General features: G+C 49.4%; 1 long non-coding RNA gene across 2 annotated transcripts; it reads right to left on the bottom strand.

Annotated features, from left to right (window-relative positions):
* Nucleotides 1-277: 277 nt before the first annotated feature.
* On the bottom strand, nt 278-3,366 carry LOC124515467 (uncharacterized). Of its 2 annotated transcripts, XR_006962820.1 has the most exons (3): nt 3,143-3,366; nt 1,044-1,102; nt 278-881 (listed from the first exon to the last, which is right to left on the bottom strand). It is a non-coding gene; the product is annotated as an uncharacterized LOC124515467 (long non-coding RNA). The 2 variants fall into 2 exon arrangements; XR_006962819.1 differs by having other exon boundaries at nt 278-1,102.
* Nucleotides 3,367-4,933: the final 1,567 nt, after the last annotated feature.

Raw genomic sequence — 4,933 nt, 5'->3', positions numbered from 1 at the left:
ATACTTCAGGATATGACTACATTTAAAGATAGGGTCTTTGGAGAAGTAGTTATGGGAAAATGAGATCATTTGGGTGGGCTCGAATCCAGTCTGACTGGTGTCCTTATAAGAGGAAATTAAGACACAGGCACGCACAGAGGGAAGACCGTGCGAGGACACAGGGAGGCAGCGGCGACCTGCAAACCAAGGAGCGTGGCCTCAGAGGAAACCAGACCTTTTGGCACCTTGATCTTGGACTTCCAGCCTCCACAACTGTGAGACAATAAATTTCTATTGGTTAAGCCACGCAGTCAATGGTATTTATTACAGCAGCTGTAGCAAACTGATACAGTCCCTGATTTACCAAAGCATTTTGATCCTTCCCCGCATCCGTATCTGGGAGCATTTTGCCTGATTGAGCTTCTTTTCTTCCTTTTCCCTTTTATTGTCTTTTACATTTAAGAAAACTCAAAAACACGTAAAAGTCTGAAGAACGCTACATAATCACACCCTCATGATGCAGAATTAACAACTGTAAAAGTATTTCCCTATTTCAAGCATTTTTTGGTAAGATAATTAAAATGTTGGGATTCTGGTGCAAGTCCCTTTGCCAACAACGCTTTCCTCTTCCCTTCCTCAGAGGTGATCACTATTAAGGAGCCAATGTGAATTCTTTCAGTCCATGTGTCCTTGAAAACCATTTGGAGCTGCTTTGTGTGGGTTTCTAGTTTTTTGTAGTCATGCTACACGTTTTGTGAAACTTAGCTCCACTGCGTCCTAACCTCGTGTCGAGGCTCTCCCAAAGCGCGGCAGACGAAGAAACGCACAAGAGTTCGTGGTCATGGTACAGGCACCAGCTGGACACAGGGTAACATTGAATGGGATAGTGACAAAATGATTTCCTGCAGATGAAGTCAAAGAGAAATCTCAGGGCGAGGCTGAGTCTTTAATCCTTGCTAATTTCCCTCTTTGACAAAGAATAGGTACAAGCTCAGAGTGTTCAGCAAGCAAAAGTATCTGGCCAGATTTTCATACCATTGTTGTTTTCCACGAATTTACTTTACCTTTCTATTTAAGATGAGTGATGCTGGTCTTTCGTTTTCGACAGTAAAATGAAGTTACCCTATAAAACAAAATGGGAGGGTCGTCTGGGTGGCTCAGTCAGTTGAGCGTCCGACTTCAGCTCAGGTCGTGATCTCACGGTTCGTGAATTCAAGCCCCACATCTGCTGTCAGCACAGAGCCCCCTTCAGATCCTCTGTCCCCCTCTCTCTCCGCTCCTGCCCCACTTGCGCTGTCTCTCTCAAAAATAAATTTAAAAAACCACTTGAAATAAAATTAAATTAAATAACATTGGAAGTGTAAAAGAAGTAGATAGATTTAAATTTAAAAAATATTAAGCCAATAATGGTACAGATAAGATGTAAAAACTGAAAACTGGTGACAGTGTTCATGAATAGAATTTTGGGAAAAGCCAGATACATCCGCTGGGCACACTAACATCTCCATTTATGGAGCATTCTGACTGCATCTGGCACCAGGGAACGTGTTCCATACATTATTTGTTGTGATCCCATAACAACCCTGAAGAAGAACCTTCACCCCTCTGAGGCCCAGCCCATATTTGAGCTGTCTGACTCCAGAACTCACGTATGTAAGCTATGCCTGGTGGAGTCTTGTCTTTGCCTGTAAAATAAGGCTTAAGACACCCAATCGGTTTGAGTCAAAGGGCTATCTAGAGGTCAGAACAAAGGCAAGGATGTGAACGTGCTTTGAAAACTGTCCCAGGCTGTCAGGACACTTCATGGGCACGTGACCCATGCAGGAGGGTCCACACTCGGTTTGATGTTCAGTTGTTGCCATCTGGAGCTTCCTAACACTTCCATCTTTGGTCGTGTAAGTCAAGTCCAGTGGGACCAAGGAGCATGTGCAGGAGGCCTGGAGCCTCTGTTCACGTGGGGTCCACCCCCCATTGCCTCTCTGGGCTGGGGTGGCCACAGCCTGCAGTCTGAATCCTGATTCCCAGGCCCCGGATGGCCTCCTCTCTCCTCCCCCACCCCCTCCACCACGGCGGCCGCCCTTTGCCTGGCGCCATGGTGGGCCATGTTCCACTGCTAATCTGCCCTGGCCTGGGTTCAGGTGCAGGGAGGGTTAGGGTCAGCGTGTGCCCCACAGTGTGTCATGCGGGGTGAGGTATGGTGGCCTCCCGGGTTTGCAGCTCCACGGCTGATTCAATGCACACTTGAACATGGACCTCCCACGCATCCCCCATGCAGGGACCCAGGCAGGTGCCCCGCACCAAACTCGCAATCGCGTTCCCACCCTCTGCTGGGACCCACTTTTTCGATTTTGCCGTGGGCCCCACCAGTTATGCAGCGAGCCCCCAGTCCTGTGGAAGCATAAGGGGGTACGTGATGTGTGTGCCCATGCGGGAAAGCAAGAATCCAAAGGGAAAACCCGGGACGGAGGAGGAGTGTTGAGGGAAGCCTCGAGGGGCAGAAAGATCCACGCAGATACGGCAGAGCACAAATGAGAGGCCCCAAGTGGGGCTCCCAGCTCACACCCATTAGCTCCACAGGACTGCATTTGCGGATCTGTGAAACGAGGGGGCTGGGCCAGGGGAGCCTCCTGGGAACAAAATGGGAATCTGTGGGGTCCCTCATCCGCTACCCCTTTAGTGGCCAGACCCTTGACACTTTGCATGAGACTTTGGAGCATCCCAGCTTCCCCAGAAGTGCAGGGATGGACCCCAAGGAAAACACACAAAGGTTTGGAATTCCCGGACTGAAAGTTCTCTTAAACTCCTCCAGCACCTAAACCGGGCAGTACAGGGCACGCCGCCCCAGGAAGGCTCAGGGCGTGGGAGGCTGGCTGAAATCGGTGCTGAAAAGGGAAACTTTAAAAATGGACAAGAGAGAGCTGCGGAGAGGGCAGAGTGGGCGAAGCCTATTGACAGCCTCCTGGGAGACCAGGCAGCCCGTTTTAAAAAAGAAAAAAAGACACAGGAGAGAGGGAAGGAACACAAAGAGAGTCCACGCTCCTCCAGTAGAAACTCGATGGCTTAGCAGATAAAGACATCCTTGAGGCGTCAGGAAATGGGAGGATTCCGTGAGGCAGAGCCGACTCTGGACACGTTTGCTCTAAAGGGCCTCCGGGGAACTTACCTAAATTCCACGGCAGGAGTGACAGCGGCCAGCCCGGTCTCTGATGGGCCCCTGATTGATTTCGGGGGCCAGCTGGCCCCCGCGCTGGAAAGAAAGAGTGGGTAGAGGCTGTCTCCAAAGAAAGCAACTCCAGGGCCTTGGGGAAAAGTAAAGAGGGAGGAGGAGAGCACACATTCGAAGCGAGCACAGCAGCAAGCGGGAAGGCAAAAACGCTTCTCAAGTTCCGAAAGGAAGACCAGCCTGGGGAAAACGAGCAAAGAAACGGGGGCAGACAGCGGGGAGGTGGGGAAATCGCCGGAAGGGCAGAAACGAAAATGGGCATTTCTGACGTTCGTTCGTTCGTGAGATGTGAGAAACGGATGGTTTTGTTGGCAGGAGGAGATGTGACTCTTTTGAGTCACACATTTCATAATTTAATTGCACAATTTGTAAAAAAAAAAAAAAAAAAAATTGTAAAAATTTGTAAAAAAAAAAATGAACAACCTGCACAAAACCAGACCCAATGTTATTCCTGGACACCTGGGTCAAAAAAAAAAAAAAAAGGCTCTGCTTGGCGTTGACGGGGCTGAACACATGGGTGGGATTTTTTTGTTCCAGAGCGTGGGCCCCCTAAAAGCCAGAACCACAGGTCAAAAATGTGTGCTCTGCCACTTTTAGCTCTGTGATTTCAGTTATTTCAGGCCTTCAAATTGCAGTTTGATTATTCATCAAAGGAGAAAGTACTATTTGTCATGCCTGTGCATGGGGTGGTTTACAGACTCTATGGAAAAAATGTGCACGTGATAGCTTTGCAAACTGTAAATGGCTGCAAATGGAAGACACCACTTCTCTGCTCACTCACTTGTTTGTTACCCGTCCAGGGACTCCCATTATCCCGGCCGAACACGAAGCGTTTGCACAAAGTTAGACAAAGTCGAAGTGCTATCATAACTCAGTCCACTTTGTCCTTCATTTTATCACCGTTATCGGTGACATGTGGGCTGGAATGGGGCCTTCTCCGCTCGTCTTTCACTTCCTCCTTCCTTTGTTGGGTCTGGCATTCAGTCATTCATTCTGCCCGCGGTGGGTGAGACCCTGCTGAGGGCCAGACATCTTGTAAGTCACCAAGGGACCAGACGTGATGATTTCTACCTCGGGCAGCTCACAGGCTGGTGGGGGTTTTATGTCCCCACGGTGGAAGGGGAAGGAACTCCCCCCACCTTCCTTTACCTCCATTCCCGTTGGAACTCACCTGTGTTTACTTTTCGACAAGCCAACGCAGGTTCTAGAGATTAATTTGGCTTTTGCCCGGGCCACTGCTGGCTTTCCTGATTTTCAGTTTCCTGAGACCCGGCTCAGTTTTCTGCATACTGTGTAAATTAACCCCATCCTTGGAAAGACCGCTTTTTTTCTCTCTTCAATTTGTCACAGCTATAGAATGTGACACCCTCTTCTTGAGCTTTAAATTCCTTAAGGACAAAAGCTCCTTTCTCCCAAATTAACTTAGACTCTAAATCTCTGGCTCAAAATATGTCCAAGTGCTGGCCATCCTGGCTCTGGGGGAAACAATACACAGGAAGGATGCGTTCACATTTCTCCTTAATCCTGCTCCTTCCTCTGGGCGACTTCCAAAGCCAGAGCTGGGAACATGAAAAGCCGAGTTAGAACCGTGGTCATGCCCTTTGGAGACTGGTCACGGCCAGATGGGGGAAGTTCACAGGGGCTGTAGGAAGTACAGCAAAGAAGAGAGGGGAGGGACAGCATCTGTCCTTGCGAGACAGGGGTCGTGTCCCACGGGAGGGCCCCGAGGAC

Source organism: Lynx rufus, unplaced genomic scaffold, assembly GCF_022079265.1.
Source record: "Lynx rufus isolate CCGP_SWC_20201006 ecotype Redwood Valley unplaced genomic scaffold, mLynRuf1.p SCAF_2, whole genome shotgun sequence".
In the NCBI taxonomy this organism is placed as follows: domain Eukaryota; kingdom Metazoa; phylum Chordata; class Mammalia; order Carnivora; family Felidae; genus Lynx; species Lynx rufus.
The sequence above is the reverse complement of the archived record's forward strand: the minus strand, read 5'-3'. Positions and strand labels throughout refer to the sequence as shown.